This window comes from Pseudophryne corroboree, chromosome 11, assembly GCF_028390025.1.
Source record: "Pseudophryne corroboree isolate aPseCor3 chromosome 11, aPseCor3.hap2, whole genome shotgun sequence".
Lineage (NCBI taxonomy): Eukaryota > Metazoa > Chordata > Amphibia > Anura > Myobatrachidae > Pseudophryne > Pseudophryne corroboree.
This window is the reverse complement of record NC_086454.1, coordinates 93,510,177-93,527,886: the sequence shown is the minus strand read 5'-3', so window position 1 is coordinate 93,527,886 and position 17,710 is coordinate 93,510,177. Positions and strand designations below refer to the sequence as shown.

General features: G+C 47.2%; 1 protein-coding gene across 4 annotated transcripts in view; it reads left to right on the top strand.

Annotated features, from left to right (window-relative positions):
* AGBL2 (AGBL carboxypeptidase 2) overlaps positions 1-17,710 on the top strand; it is a 226,613-nt gene that overhangs the window by 122,647 nt on the left and 86,256 nt on the right. The gene's annotated exons all lie outside the window — the stretch shown is intronic.

The window sequence follows — 17,710 nt, the reverse complement described above, 5'->3', positions numbered from 1 at the left end:
ATTCATTGCTTGTAGCTTTGCAAACGCACTATCTTGGAAAGAGGTCCTTCTAACTGAGGATCCAAGCTAGGCGTGCATAGCACAATGCACTAAAACCATAGGAGATACAGGGAAACGAGGCGCAATGGTGGTAATTCAGATAGTTGATCACAGCAGCAAATTTGTTAGCAGTTGGGCAAAACCATGGCCCTCATTCCGAGTTGTTCGCTCGTTATTTTTTTCTCGCAGCGGAGCGATTAGTCGCTAATGCGCATGCGCAATGTTCGAACCGCGCCTGCGCCAAGTAAATTTGCTAAGAAGTTTGGTATTTTACTCACGGCTTTATGAAGAAATTTCTTCGTTCTGGTGATCGGAGTGTGATTGACAGGAAGTGGGTGTTTCTGGGCGGAAACTGGCCGTTTTATGGGTGTGTGCGAAAAAACGCTTGCGTTTCTGGGAAAAACGCGGGAGTGTCTGAAGAAACGGGGGAGTGTCTGGGTGAACGCTGGGTGTGTCTGTGACGTCAAACCAGGAACGAAACTGACTGAACTGATCGCAGTGGCAGAGTAAGTCTCGAGCTACTCAGAAACTGCTAAGAATTTTCTATTCGCAATTCTGCTAATCTTGCGTTCGCAATTCTGCTATGCTAAGATTCACTCCCAGTAGGCGGCGGCTTAGCGTGTGCAATGCTGCTAAAAGCAGCTAGCGAGCGAACAACTCTGAATGAGGGCCCATGTGCACTGCAGGTGTGCAGATATAACATTTGCAGAGAGAGTTAGATTTGGGTGGGTTATTTTATTTCTGTGCAGGGTAAATACTGGCTGTTTTATTTTTACACTGCAATTTAGATTTCAGTTTGAACACACCCCACCCAAATCTAACTCTCTCTGCACATGTTATATCTGCCCCCCCTGCAGTGCACATGGGGGGGTAATTCTGAGTTGATCGCAGCAGCAAGTTTGTTAGCAATTGGGCAAAACCATGTGCACTGCAGGGAGGCAGATATAACATGTGCAGAGAGAGTTAGATTTGGGTTGGTTATATTGTTTCTGTGCAGGGTAAATACTGGCTGCTTTATTTTTACACTGCAAATTAGATTGCAGATTGAACACACCACACCCAAATCTAACTCTCTCTGCACATGTTAAATCTGCCTCCCCTGCAGTGCACATGGTTTTGCCCAACTGCTAAAAAATTTCCTGCTGCGTTCAACTTGGAATTACCCCCATGGTTTTGCCCAACTGCTAACAAATTTGCTGCTGCGATCAACTCTGAATTAGGCCCAATGTGCATAAAACATAGGCGATACGTGGAAACAAGTTGTCAGCAGGAAGAACCAGACAGAGACACCAGTCAAGGTCTGTGTAGGCAGTAATTGTTCTTGACAGGACCCATTAGGTTACAGAAAGACAGGCCATGTTTGGGGAGGCAAGGATGGCAATTGATTGGAGGCCTAAACCTCTTGGGGGCACCACTCCCTGCGATTATCTGTCTGGTCCAGCTACTGTACCAGGGTGTGCGATCTGCAGGCATAGATGGCTGGGTCTCTTGTTCTCTATGACTTTAAAACATAATTCAATTAATCTTTTTTAGTAGCTGTGGGTGTGAGTTTAATGTACACTAGTAACAGGATGTAGTGTACACTAGTAACAGGATTTAGTGTACACTAGTAACAGGATGGAATGTACACTAGTAACAGGATGTAGTATGCACTAGTAACAGGATGTAAAGTACACTAGTAACAGGATGTAGTGTGCACTAGTAACAGGATGTAATGTACACTAGTAACAGGATGTAGTATGCACTAGTAACAGGATGTAATGTACACTAGTAACAGGATGTAGTGTGCACTAGTAACAGGATGTAATGTACACTAGTAACAGGATGTTATGTACACTAGTAACAGGATGTAGTGTGCACTAATAACAGGATGTAATGTACACTAGTAACAGGATGTAGTGTACACTAGTAACAGGATGTAAAGTACACTAGTAACAGGATGTAGTGTGCACTAGTAACAGGATGTAATGTACACTAGTAACAGGATGTAGTGTGCACTAGTAACAGGATGTAATGTACACTAGTAACAGGATGTAGTGTACACTAGTAACAGGATGTAGTGTACACTAGTAACAGGATGTAATGTACACTAGTAACAGGATGTAGTGTACACTAGTAACAGGATGTAATGTACACTAGTAACAGGATGTAGTGTGCACTAATAACAGGATGTAATGTACACTAGTAACAGGATGTAAGCCTGTCTAGACAAAGCAATATTGTATTTGTTACTGTGTGATTCTTGTAATTAAACAACATTAGTTAAGTTAGCATTACATGAAAACAGTGCACTTGGTGCATAACACAGTGCATGGTACAGCCATAAAGTATGGGATGGATGCAGAGCTGATGTACGCAGGAATAGGTAAAAATATATACTTCTTGGTAATATGTGAAGGACCCCCTGTTTCAGTTTTGGATCTAATTCAATCGTGTTTGGTTTTGACAAAACCACCTTCAAGTGTGTTGGTTCGGATTCGGATTTTGATTCGGTTTAAAATCTATAAAATATTATCATTGGTAAAAATCGATAAAAAAAGCTAAAATCATGTATTTTTTGCAATGCAAAACTCAACATTCCTATTTAAAATCCGAATTCCGAACCATAGGAAGAAAAATAAACCGGGACTCGGCTTGAATCGGATCTTCTTAGGGATTTGGTTCGGATCCACAAACTTTGGGTGGATTCGGATTTCTGGAAAACCGAACTGCAACTGCAAATATGTAGTTATTTACTGTGGCTCTAATTGTGTGGATTATACTCCCCTCATATGCCTCCATGTAGCCTTTCATGCTATGATACAGCCTCATATGCCACCACATAGTATTATGTTCATATTTCTGTACATAGCGCCACATGCTACTACATAGCCCCATATTCTTCAGTAATGGCTTATCATATGGTCTCAGATGCCACCTCATAGCCGAGGGTACTTCACCCCAGGTTTTCATAAGACACTGCAGTCACCCTACCTCTCCACACCAGCCAGAAAAATCAGGGGGAAGTACAACCTGTTCATTATGATTGATTTCACAGTGCTAATTGCTGCTGAACTCTGATTGGCTGGATCTCAATGAGCTGTCCAGTCACAATACCAGAGTTATTCTTCCCTGATGTGACACCAGTCACTATTCTCTTTCTTTATTTCTCTTTTCCCTGACGTCCTAGTGGATGCTGGGAACTCCGTAAGGACCATGGGGAATAGCGGCTCCGCAGGAGACTGGGCACAACTAAAAGAAAGCTTTTAGACTACCTGGTGTGCACTGGCTCCTCCCACTATGACCCTCCTTCAAGCCTCAGTTAGATTTCTGTGCCCGGCCGAGCTGGATGCACACTAGGGGCTCTCCTGAGCTCCTAGAAAGAAAGTTTATTTTAGTTTTTTTATTTTACAGTGAGACCTGCTGGCAACAGGCTCACTGCATCGAGGGACTAAGGGGAGAAGAAGCGAACCTACCTGCTTGCAGCTAGCTTGGGCTTCTTAGGCTACTGGACACCATTAGCTCCAGAGGGATCGACCGCATGGAACTGGCCTTGGTGTTCGTTCCCGGAGCCGCGCCGCCGTCCCCCTTACAGAGCCAGAAGCAAGAAGAGGTCCGGAAAATCGGCGGCAGAAGACATCAGTCTTCACCAAGGTAGCGCACAGCACTGCAGCTGTGCGCCATTGCTCCTCATACACACTTCACACTCCGGTCACTGAGGGTACAGGGCGCTGGGGGGGGGGCGCCCTGAGCAGCAACAAAAACACCTTGGCTGGCAAATATATCACAATATATAGCCCCAGAGGCTATATGTGTGATAAATACCCCTGCCAGAATCCATAAAAAAGCGGGAGAAAAGTCAGCGAAAAAGGGGCGGAGCTATCTCCCTCAGCACACTGGCGCCATTTTCTCTTCACAGTGCAGCTGGAAGACAGCTCCCCAGGCTCTCCCCTTTAGTTTGCAGGCTCAAAGGGTTAAAAAGAGAGGGGGGGGGGCACTAAATTTAGGCGCAATATTGTATATACAAGCAGCTATTGGGAAAAATTCACTCAATATAGTGTTAATCCCTAAATTATATAGCGCTCTGGTGTGTGCTGGCATACTCTCTCTCTGTATCCCCAAAGGGCTGTGTGGGGTCCTGTCCTCAGTCAGAGCATTCCCTGTGTGTGTGCGGTGTGTCGGTACGGCTGTGTCGACACGTTTGATGAGGAGGCTTATGTGGTGGCAGAGCAGATGCCGATAAATGTGATGTCGCCCCCTGTGGGGCCGACACCAGAGTGGATGGATAGGTGGAAGGTATAAACCGACAGTGTCAACTCCTTACATAAAAGGCTGGATGACGTAACAGCTGTGGGACAGCCGGCATCTCAGCCGCGCCTGCCCAGGCGTCTCAAAGGCCTTCAGGGGCTCAAAAACGCCCGCTCCCTCAGATGGCAGACACAGATGTCGACACGGAGTCTGACTCCAGTGTCGACGAGGTTGAGACATATACACAATCCACTAGGAACATCCGTTACATGATCCCGGCAATAAAAAATGTGTTACACATTTCTGACATTAACCCAAGTACCACTAAAAAAAGGGTTTTATGTGTGGGGAGAAAAAGCAGGCAGTGTTTTGTTCCCCCATCAAATGAGTGAATGAAGTGTGAAAAAGCGTGGGTTCCCCCGATAAGAAACTGGTAATTTCTAAAAAGTTACTGATGGCGTACCCTTTCCCGCCAGAGGATAAGTTACGCTGGGAGATATCCCCTAGGGTGGATAAGGCGCTCACACGTTTGTCAAAAAAGGTGACACTGCCGTCTTAGGATACGGCCACTTTGAAGGTACCTGCTGATAAAAAGCAGGAGGCTATCCTGAAGTCTGTATTTACACACTCAGGTACTAGACTGAGACCTGCAGATAGTGCTGCTGCAGCGTGGTCTGTGACCCTGTCAAACAGGGATACTATTTTGCGAACATATTAAAGACGTCGTCTTATATATGAGGGATGCACAGAGGGATATTTTGCCGGCTGGCATCCAGAATTAATGCAATGTCCATTCTGTCAGGAGGGTATTAGAGACCCGACACTGGACAGGTGATGCTGACTTTAAAAGGCACATAGAGCCTTATAAGGGTGAGGAATTGTTTGGGGATGGTCTCTGGGACCTCGTATCCACAGCAACAGCTGGGAAGAAAATTTTTTACCTCAGGTTTCCTCACAGCCTAAGAAAGCACTGTATTATCAGGTACAGTCCTTTCGGCTTCAGAAAAGCAAGCGGGTCAAAGGCGCTTCTTTTCTGCACAGAGACGAGGGAAGAGGGAAAAAGCTGCACCAGTCAGCCAGTTCCCAGAATCAAAATTCTTCCCCCGCTTCCTCTGAGTCCACCGCATGACGCGTGGGCTCCACAGGCGTAGCCAGTTACGGTGGGGGGCCGCCTCAAAAATTTCAGCGATCAGTGGGCTCGCTCACAGGTGGATCCCTGGATCCTTCAAGTAGTATCTCAGGGGTACAAGCTGGAATTCGAGGCGTCTCCCCCCCGCCGTTTCCTCAAATCTGCCTTGCCGACAACTCCCTCAGGCAGGGAGCCTGTGCTAGAGGCAATTCACAAGCTGTATTCCCAGCAGGTGATAGTCAAGGTGCCCCTACTTCAACAAGGACGGGGTTACTATTCCACACTGTTTGTGGTACCGAAACCGGACGGTTCGGTGAGACCCATGTTAAATTTGAAATCCTTGAACACATACATAAAAAAATTCAAGTTCAAGATGGAATCGCTCAGGGCGGTTATTGCAAGCCTGGAGGAGGGGGATTACATGGTATCCCTGGACATCAAGGATGCTTACCTACATGTCCCCATTTACCATCCTCACCAGGAGTACCTCAGATTTGTGGTACAGGATTGCCATTACCAATTCCAAACACTGCCGTTTGGACTGTCCACGGCACCGAGGGTCTTTACCAAGGTAATGGCAGAAATGATGATACTCCTTCGAAGAAAGGGAGTTTTAATTATCCCGTACTTGGACGATCTCCTTATAAAGGCGAGGTCCAAGGAGCAGTTGTTGGTCGGAGTAGCACTATCTCGGGAAGTGCTACAACAGCACGGATGGATTCTATACATTCCAAAGTCACAGCTGGTTCCTACCACACGCCTACTGTTCCTGGGGATGGTTCTGGACACAGAACAGAAAAAAGTATTTCTCCCGCAGGAGAAAGCCAAGGAGCTGTCATCTCTAGTCAGAGATCTCCTGAAACCAAAACAGGTATCGGTGCATCACTGCACACGAGTCCTGTGAGAAATTATAGCTTCTTACGAAACAGAATTCCATTCGGCAGGTTCCATGCAAGAACCTTTCAGTGGGACCTCTTGGACAAGTGGTCGGGATCGCATCTTCAGATGCATCGGCTGATAACCCTGTCTCCAAGGACCAGGGTATCTCTACTGTGGTGGCTGCAGAGTGCTCATCTTCAAGAGGGCCGCAGATTCGGCATACAGGACTGGGTCCTGGTAACCACGGATGCCAGACTTCGAGGCTGGGGGGCAGTCACACAGGGAAGAAATTTCCAAGGACTTTGGTCAAGTCAGGAGTCGTCCCTACACATAAATGTTCTGGAACTGAGGGCCATTTACAATGCCCTAAGTCTGGCAAGGCCTCTGCTTCAAAACCAGCCGGTACTGATCCGATCAGACAACATCACGGCGGTCGCCCATGTAAACCGACAGGGCGGCACAAGAAGCAGGATGGCGATGGCAGAAGCCACAAGGATTCTCCGATGGGCGGAAAATCACGTCTTAGCACTGTCAGCAGTGTTCATTCCGGGAGTGGACAACTGGGAAGCAGACTTCCTCAGCAGACACGACCTACACCCGGGAGAGTGGGGACTTCATCCAGAAGTCTTCCAACTGTTGGTAAACCGTTGGGAAAGGCCACAGGTGGACATGATGGCGTCCCGCCTAAACAAAATACTAGATATTGCGCCAGGTCAAGGGACCCTCAGGCGATAGCTGTGGACGCTCTAGTGACACCGTGGGTGTACCAGTCGGTTTATGTATTCCCTCCTCTGCCTCTCATACCAAAGGTACTGAGAATAATAAGAAAACAAGGAGTAAGAACGATACTCGTGGTTCAGGATGGGCCAAGAAGAGCTTGGTACCCAGAACTTCAAGAAATGATATCTGAGGACCCATGGCCTCTACCACTCAGACAGGATCTGCTACAGCAGGGGCCCTGTCTGTTCCAAGACTTACCGCGGCTGCGTTTGACGGCATGGCGGTTGAATTCCGGATCCTAAAGGAAAAGGGCATTCCGGAGGAAGTCATTCCTACGCTGATAAAAGCCAGGAAAGAAGTAATCGCAAACCATTATCACCGTATTTGGCGAAAATATGTTGCGTGGTGTGAGGCCAGGAAGGCCCCAACAGAGGAATTTCAGCTGGGTCGTTTTCTGCACTTCCTACAGTCAGGAGTGACTATGGTCCTAAACTTGGGTTCCATTAAGGTCCAGATTTCGGCTCTGTCGATTTTCTTCCAGAAAGAACTGGCTTCACTGCCTGGAGTTCAGACATTTGTAAAGGGAGTGCTACATGTTCAGCCCCCTTTTGTGCCTCCTGTGGCACCTTGGGATCTCAACGTGGTGTTGAGTTTCCTAAAATCACATTGGTTTGAGCCACTTAAAACTGTGGATTTGAAATATCTCACGTGGAAAGTGGTCATGTTATTGGCCGTGGCTTCGGCCAGGCGTGTGTCAGAATTGGCGGCTCTGGGCGTGGTCTGGCTGCTGATGGAAGCAGTCGCATACGGAGTGAGCTCCTGAGACCCGGGGCTACTCTCTTTTTATATACCTGCTCTCCGGGCTCCTTTGTGCCTTCAACAGCTCCCCTGTTCCTCCTGCTCCCCCCTGCTGTGCCCCCGTTTGTGCCGCGGAGTCGGGGAGTGGTTTTAACCGCTCCTGCGGATTGCGGCCTACGGGGATACCAAAAGCCGGGGCCTCAATTTCTCCCCCAGCCCGGCGGCAGCTCCAGCATCGTCCGGATCGAGCCGCGAACTCCTCCAGGACCCCAGACTACTACATTGCCGCCTGCCGCGGCCGGGAGACATTCCCCGCTACCCGCTGCCTACCTTCACCGCTGCCTGTGAGCCCCAGACATCGCGGAGCGGGACGGAGCTGAGAGACGCCCGGCGGCCGTCTCCACTGATCAGCTGCTCCCTGCTGTCTCTCCCCCGCTGGGCTCAGGAAGTGAGCACACACCTTGGATTTCTGGTTAGTGGGGCTCCAGCGGGGAGAGAGGGGCGATCAAGGGGCTGTGTACTGCACTGCAGTTTATATTGGTGGCATGATAGTAACCTCTCTGCTACCCACACACTGTTCCCAGCCCCAGTGCAATGCCCACCCAGACCAGTTGGCTCCCTGCTGTTACCAGAGCCATAACAGAATTAATACTGTTGCTGTTGCTGTTCATAACAAGTGGGTCACGGAGCCTGGGGAGTGGTGTTGCGCCGTATACTCTCTGGCGCACGGCGTTCAAGATCCACACCCAGATCAGTAGTTTAGTCTCATAACTATGCGTCTGCCTGCCTGATGCTGCCCTAAGACCACGTGGGGGCTCTTGCACGGCGACGGTCCGCATGTTCTTATAATTGCCGAGGTTCTGTGAAAGTGTAATGCTGCACTAACTAATTTGAAGACCGGTCTCATGGTGAGAGGGATGAAGAAAAAGGAAAAAAAGGCCAAGACCAATGAAAGTGTAACTATATACTGCTTTATTTGAAGACCGATCTCATGGTGAGAGGGATAAAGAAAAAAAAGGCAAAGACCAAGCCGGACGCGATCCCATCCCCTGCGAACCGACATTCGTCGGACCTGCGTCAGTTCTTAACTACTCCAACCTCAATCCCCGCAACTTCCTCTACTGTCACGACCTCTCCGAATCTACACAGCCCGGTGGCCGACATGACATCTCCTGAGACTCCGTTGCCTCCACAGGCCCTCTCTCTGTCTGCGGAGATAAGCGAGATATTGTCTCATGTAAAGACACTCCCCACGAAGCATGATTTCTCAGCCTTGGAGACTCGCTTGCTTTCCACCATCACTCAGGAAGTGACAGCGCTCCGACAAGATATGTCCCAAGTTGCGACCCGTGTCGATGTCCTGGAACGCCACGAATCGTCTAATGTGGAATCTCTGACTAAATTTCGGGAGGTGCTATCTCATCAACGGGACGATATCTCATTTCTAAAATCACGTATTGAGGATATGGATAATCGCGGCCGGCGAAATAATATTAGAGTCAGGGGCCTACCTGAGAGCGTTCAACAGGCTGACCTGACAGCGGCCTTAACTACGATATTTGGAAAACTTATTGACCTGGATCCGGACAAGGACATCATATTTGATAGAGCTCACCGAGCCCTCCGTCCCCGCGGCTTACCATCTGACAGACCACGAGACGTGATTTGCAGGCTCCATTATTATGTCCAAAAAGAGGAAATAATGAGGTCGGCCCGTCAGCTGGATAGCATTGACTTTCAAGGGGACAAGATCCAGATATTTCCTGACCTTGCCTGGTCGACCTTACAACAACGTCGAGCCTTGAAGCCTCTTACAGACTCTCTCAGGAAACTCGAGCTGAAATATAGATGGGGCTTCCCTTTCTCCCTCCAGGTCTCTCATGGTGGCAAAGTCGCAAGTCTCTCCAGACCTTCGGACTTACAGGCCTTCTTCACGATCTTGGGAATTCCTCCGGTACCGCTACCAGATTGGGACGCCTTTCACCACCTACCGGTCCTACCTGTTGTGCTCCCTCCAGACGACGCGTGGCAGCAAGTACGTTCCCCGCGGACGCGGGGAACCACTCATGGTTCACGTTCTTCAGAACCCCCCTGAATGAGACGTCTCGTCCAGAGCGGACGTGAATTTTCTTGCTACCCATGTTATGCACTGAGTTCTTTCTCTTAAATTGTGCTATGTGTTGCTCACACGTGAGATCGGTTCTTGTAACTTTATAAAAGTTTACAGTTGTTATGGTTTCATAGATAAGGGATGAGGTATCATCGATATGTTATTTAGGAATTTCCTTTTTTTTTTTTTTGTCCTTTTTCTCTCATGCTGTATTTATTGTGTGGGTGACGATACTCATATACACAATTGATCAGCCTACATGAAACCAGGTCTGATAGCTTAAAGATTATATGTACACTTTTATATAAGATTTCATATTTTTATTTTTTGTTTCATCTGTGCCTTTGTGCACACCTCGGTAATACCATATACTTGTTTAGATTCTATCTTGTGGATGGTCGCTGTCCTGGGCCCCCCCGTAGGACCCCCACTATGCTGCATCCCCTGTTTCTTTGGACTGGGAGTCGGCAGGATTCCGCTCCTGTCCTTTTTGCAGCAGTCCTTTTTGTAGTATTATCATTTCTGTTTAATATCAAAGTACTTTACGGCGTGGTTTTCCACGCTGCATCTTTTTTTCTTCTTTTCTCTACTTTCTCTTTTTTTTCTATTTCCTTCCCTTGCTGCTCTTCCTTCCCCTCCCCCAGTGTCTGACGTAGGGAAGACTATTGTGAAGCACTTAGGCCCGCCTGACAATGGGGGTGAATGATCTACATGTAACTACCCTTAACGTCAAAGGGTTAAATGTTCCTGAGAAAAGGTCTAAACTTCTTAAATGGCTTAGGGATGAGAAAGTTGACGTTGCTTTTATTCAGGAAACACATTTCAAGATGGGACACGTGCCGTCCCTAAAATGTCACTATTATCCTCATGTTTTCCTGTCTAATAATTCTGCTGGTAAGACATTGGGCGTGGCTATATTACTGGCTCGCCACCTGCCTGTCCTTAATGTTTCCTCCCATAGAATAGCTGAGGGTAGGGGGTTGCTGGTGAAATGCGACATACACGGTCAGCGGTTTTATTTCTTGAACATATACGCTCCCAACGCTAAACAACCTTCCTTTTTGTCCTCAGTTCTAGATATTGCGGAACCTCTCCTGGAGGGGGTAGTGGTGATGGGAGGTGACCTAAATTGGACCCTAGATCCCAGCCAGGACAATTCTAAAAAGATCTCCTGCAGGCCGGAGGGGGAGCATAGGGGAATGAGGCGCGCCCTGCTCGACCACCAGCTGATCGATACATGGAGACTGACACATCCTACTGAGATAGATTACTCCTTTTTCTCACACCCACATCAGACATATTCTAGAATTGATTACTTGTTTCTGGGCCACCGGCACTTGCACCTCCTTTCTGATGCCTCTATAGGACAGATTGTGTGGTCAGATCATGCCCCAGTTAACCTCACTTTACGCTTACCTCATAATACACATCGCCAATGGTCCTGGCGTTTTAACGACACTTTTTTGCAGGACGCAGACTGTCGGTCTCGAATCGACGAAGCTTTAGATTCTTATATCTGTACCAATGACTTAGATGACATTTCTAAAGTCTCCGTTTGGGAAGCACACAAATGTGTCATTAGGGGGGTTTGTGTCCAGGTGGGATCCTTCCGCAAAAAGCAGAGGGAGAAACTTCGAGGTGATTTATTGTCTAAAATACAATCTCTCGAGCTTTTACACAAGAAATCCCAAACCCCACAGCATTATGCTGATCTCGAAGCTGCTAGGGCAGATCTAAATAAGTTACTCTCTGATAGAGTCAAGTTTTCTTATCGGAAGTGCCGTAGCAGATACTACCAATGGGGCAACAAACCTGGGAAATTACTAGCCAAAGCCCTTAGAGAGCAACGTGCTCTTACTTTTATTCACACAATTAAAAATAATCACGGACAGTCCCAACATGAGACGCCTCACATCGCTAGGGCCTTTAGGGCATATTATTCCACTCTGTATAACCTTTCTGGTCCGACCGGAAGACCTGACAAGTTGACCCATCAAACAGCCATAGCTGACTATTTACGGACCTTAGACTTCCCCACGCTATCCATAAAAGAAGTGGAGGATCTAGATGCCCCTTTTTCTACTGAGGAGGTTCATAAAGTTATTGAATCCTCTCCCAACGGCAAGAGTCCCGGCCCTGATGGCTATACCATTGCTTATTATAAAGCTTTCAAAGAGAAATTAGTCCCTCTACTCACGAGAGCCTTTAATACTATATCAGAACAATCGCCTTTCTCCCCACAATCTCTCGAAGCCCATATTGCAGTTCTACCCAAGGAGGGTAAAGACCCTAGTCTTTGCTCCAGTTATCGGCCAATTTCACTATTAAATATAGACATAAAACTTTTTGCCAAACTGATTGCAAACCGCCTTAAACTATTATTACCTGGTCTGATACATGGAGATCAAGCAGGATTTGTTTTAGGCCGAGAGGCTAGAGATAACACCTCTAAAGTGCTCAACATGATTCACTATGCAGGCCAGCTGTCATCCCCATCAGTCATATTGTCGACCGATGCTGAAAAAGCATTTGACAGAGTGGACTGGGACTTTCTGGCTGGTATACTGGTATACTGAAGCATCTTGGGCTCGGTAGCGCCTGTCTTCACAGAAGCCTATCTCTTTATACTTCCCCGTCTGCCAAAATTAGGATTAATGGCTCCCTTTCCGATTCCTTTCCTATTTCCAATGGCACGCGACAGGGCTGCCCACTATCTCCATTGCTCTTTGTTCTTTGCATGGAAACATTAGCTCGAAGCATTAGGGCTAACCCGAATATCTCGGGCTTGCTGGTGAAGGGGACTGAATACAAACTGGCTTTATACGCCGATGACTTACTTGCTATAATCTCAAAACCGGTCACTTCTTTGCCGAACTTGATGGTAGAATTTGAGAAGTTTGGAGCCCTCTCTAACTTCAAAATAAATTATTCCAAATCTATTGCCATGAATTTAACTACTCCTCCTGATATAGTAGAGGGTCTGAAACATGCCTTCCCCTTTACCTGGCACGACCACAAATTAAAATACTGACCAACGATTTATCTAAATTATTCTCCCTAAATTTTAACCCCTTACTGGCCAGGCTGCGCCTAGACTTCCAGAAATGGAAGAAACTAAGACTGTCTTGGTTCGGCAGGATTAACGTTGTCAAAATGAACGCCCTCCCTAGGATACTATTCTTTCTCCAGACCCTTCCGATACACATCCCCCTACTTTGGCTCCGAGACGTCCAGAATCTTATTCGCGCGTTTGTTTGGGGTCGTAAGACACCCAGGTTTAAACACGACATTTTATTTAGGAGAAAACATCAAGGGGGGCAACAACTCCCACATATTTCTAACTACTACCACGCAGTACATTTGAATAGGATTCTGGAATGGACGCGTGCTAAAGACCGAAAACAATGGGTCCTGCTAGAGGAGGGCTGTCTTCCACATTATATTGAAATAGCACCTTGGCTTCCTACCCTTCCGAAGGTTACACACCCCACGGTCTCCCCCATGCTTAAATTATGGGCCACGCTGAGATCCCAGAACCATATATCCTCCAAATGGTCCCCCCTAACCTCCCTTCTCCGTAACTCCGAATTTGCTCCAGGTCTTCACGGGACAGCTTTTGCTCCATGGGCGGAAGCCGGGATTTTTAGAGTCGGTCAGCTGGTGAGCTCGGGTAGGGTGCGCTCCTTTTCAGATGTTCAGTCTTCTTGGAACCTTCATAGTGCTGAGTTTTGGAGGTTTCGGCAGGTTCATCATTTCATATCATCTTCTAAGAACCTCCCTGACATAACTAGGGATCTCACTGGGTTTGAAAGACTATGCACTTCTCCTAGTTCTCCCACACATACTATCTCGCAAATCTATGCGCTTATCATGGAAAACTTTTTCCCGCAACCTCCTACCTTCATGGCTTCCTGGGAGAGAGAACTGGCAGGGCTACCCACGCAGATTAACTGGGATTCCGTATTCAACAACGCCCAGGCGAGTTCTCTATGCCTATCGACATTAGAGACCCTCTATAAACTTATATATAGGTGGTATAGGACTCCTCTTGTTCTCAATAAAATGTTTCCCTCTCTCTCGAATCTGTGTTGGAGATGTAAAAATGCCCCAGGGAGTTTTATACACATTTGGTGGGACTGCCCTCTTATAACTCCATTCTGGGCAGAGGTATTCAAGTGTTCCGAACAGATAGTGGGAGATGAGATCCCGAAAGACCCGGGTTTTTGGCTCCTCAATCACACCTCTGCACAAACACACTCCTACAAACACTCCCTGTTGAGACATCTTAGCAACGCAGCAAAAGCGGTTGTTCCGATTCTTTGGAGATCCATCTCACCACCCTCGATTAAATTATGGTTCACAAAGATCGATTACTTTTTAGATATGGAAGACCTTGTCTCCTTCTCATCTGGGAAAACCGTTAACTTTACAGCTATCTGGTTTCCCTGGTACGATTTTAAGGACGCACCTTTGTATCGATCCTACATGGTGACATAACCCCCCTCATATTTATATTCATACTTATATTCAAATTCATATTCCGATTATGACATCTTTCTAATACGTCTCAGACCCTTAATCGAGGGAGAACCCCCCCCCGTCCCGCAAACAACCCGTCCTTACTGCGCAGACACTCACCCCTGACTCTACCTGTTCTAAATTTCCCCCTCTTTTCTTTCTTCTTTCTTCTCTTCTCTCTTTTTCTCCTCTTTCCCATTTTTCTATGCTGTTTTGTTAAAATGTTCCTTATTTATAAGTTTGGATGTTGTAAGCGAAGCAGACAAATTATTTTCATACTTTGGGCGCTCTATGTGTAGTGTGCTGATATGCGATGTTTTTTGTTCCGCCCCTTCTTTTTTGGAAAAGTATTGCTGTAATGTTTTGTCTGCTGCTTTAATTAATAAAAAACAGTTTACACAAAAAAAACAGAATTGGCGGCTCTGTCATGTAAAAGCCCTTATCTGATTTTCCATATGGATAGGGCAGAATTGAGGACTCGTCCCCAGTTTCTCCCTAAGGTGGTATCAGCTTTTCACTTGAACCAACCTATTGTAGTGCCTGCGGCTACTAGGGACTTGGAAGATTCCAAGTTACTGGACGTAGTCAGGGCCTTAAAAATTTATATTTCCAGGACGGCTGGAGTCAGGAAAACTGACTCGCTTTTTATCCTGTAGGCACCCAACAAAATAGGTGCTCCTGCTTCTAAGCAGACTATTGCTCGCTGAATTTGTAGCACAATTCAGCTGGAGCATTCTGCGGCTGGATTGCCGCATCCTAAATCAGTAAAAGCCCATTCCACGAGGAAAGTGGGCTCATCTTGGGCGGCTGCCCGAGGGGTCTCGGCTTTACAACTTTGCCGAGCTGCAACTTGGTCAGGGGCAAACACGTTTGCAAAATTCTACAAATTTGATACCCTGGCTGAGGAGGACCTTGAGTTCTCTCATTCGGTGCTGCAGAGTCATCCGCACTCTCCCGCCCGTTTGGGAGCTTTGGTATAATCCCCATGGTCCTTACGGAGTTCCCAGCATCCACTAGGACGTCAGAGAAAATAAGATTTTACTCACCGGTAAATCTATTTCTCGTAGTCCGTAGTGGATGCTGGGCGCCCATCCCAAGTGCGGATTGTCTGCAATACTTGTATGTAGTTATTGCCTAACTAAGGGTTATTGTTGAGCCATCTGTTGAGAGGCTCAGTTATATTTCATACTGTTAACTGGGTATAGTATCACAAGTTATACGGTGTGATTGGTGTGGCTGGTATGAGTCTTACCCGGGATTCAAAATCCTTCCTTATTGTGTCAGCTCTTCCGGGCACAGTATCCTAACTGAGGCTTGGAGGAGGGTCATAGTGGGAGGAGCCAGTGCACACCAGGTAGTCTAAAAGCTTTCTTTTAGTTGTGCCCAGTCTCCTGCGGAGCCGCTATTCCCCATGGCCCTTACGGAGTTCCCAGCATCCACTACGGACTACGAGAAATAGATTTACCGGTGAGTAAAATCTTATTTTTACTGATGTCCCTAGCGACATCCCAGTACCTATTTCCCTTGATATGTCTTAGGACAATATTTTCCACCACTTTAGGTTACTGGCATGCCGACCAACAGGGACTATTCCCACTTGTGGGTGTCCATGACACCCATAGAGTGGGAACAGAACCTGTAGCAAGCGGAGGTATTTGTTGCACTCGCCCCCCCCCCCCGTCGGCCATCTAACCCCAGAGCCGGCCCTAGCCCATATGATGCCCTAGGCAAGATTTTGACTGGTGCCCCCTAGCACCACCACTGGTTCCGCCTCTGACCTTGCACCTCTTTCCAAGCACCATCGCCCCTCATCCATAGCAGTCCTTATTTTGGTGTTTGTACCCCCTATATTTTAAATAGGAACAGTTCGCACATTTGGCGCACAGCCCAAAAAGGGGTGTGTTTTTGCTGGCAAGGGGCATGGCCACACAATAGTAACCCCAATTCCAATTACGCCACACAGTACTGCAACTTTATTCACATTTGATCATGCGATAGTGTCCATAATTCACATTACATCCCACATATGCTGCACATTATTAATGCCCTTATACACATAATTACATACATAGTGCCCCCTACACATTTGCTGTACATTAGTGCCCCTATACACATAATGACACGTACAGTAGTACCCTGTTACACATATGCCACACATTATTAATGCCCTTATACACATAATGACACACATAGTGCCCCTTACACATATGTTGCACTTTATTAATGCATTTTTGCATGACACACATAATGCTCATTACACATATTCCGAACACTACTGCACAACCAACCCACTCATATGCACACAGCACTCACACTGCCACTAACACTGTGACCTCTGCCTCTGCTTGGATACAGATGTGTCCTCATAAATCTTGCCTCAATGCTAAAGTCTGGCACATTTTTTTAATGAAAATGCATCTTATTTGCATTGCTATGTGGCTAGAATGCACAAGCACCTTCTACTGATTAAAATGATATGCAGCATGCCTATATACTGTGTGAGACTGTGGCTGTATCTGCATATGAAATGCTACACACAGAATATAGGCATGCCGCATATCATTTTAATCAGCAGAAGCTGCTGATGCCCCTAGGCATATCAAATGCCCTAGGCAATAGCCTAGTTTGCCTATGCCCGGCTCTGCATCTAACTGCTGGTGTCGGTATTGTGACAGACTGTCACACATACCCAACCCGTTGATAGTATTAGCTACTACGGGATATGGTTAGTATCCTGGATGTCGGGAGTCCGGTGCACTATCTACCGGCACCAGATTCCCGACACACAACAAAAGCCCGATAGCGGAATCCCGGAAGAACACAAAATGACGACACTGGAATCCACAGAGATGGAATAATAAACGTATCCGCAGCGGTCTCGGTAAGTACTACACCAGGGATGTGTGTGTGTGTGTGTGTGTGTGTGTGTGTGTGTGTGTGCGTGTGTGAGACGAACGGATGGACAGTTAGGATTAGGGTGCCAGGATGGGTGGGTTAGGGTTAGGCATCACCAGGGGGGGTTAGGGTTAGGCTGTGAGGGGGGAAAGGGGAGTGGGAGGCACCTCAAAGGGAGCGTTAGGGTAAGTTACGAGGAGGCTTAGAGCACTCACCAACCTCTGTTGGGATTCTGTCTGTAGAGATGCCGCTGTCGGTCTACTGACCGCCATCATCCCGCCAGCCAGCATTTCATACCCAACGCGCTACTACATTTGACTAAACATACAGCAATACTGAAGATTGGAGGATTAGGCCTCATCCTGGGCCGTATTCTGCAGCCTTGCATCCAGTTC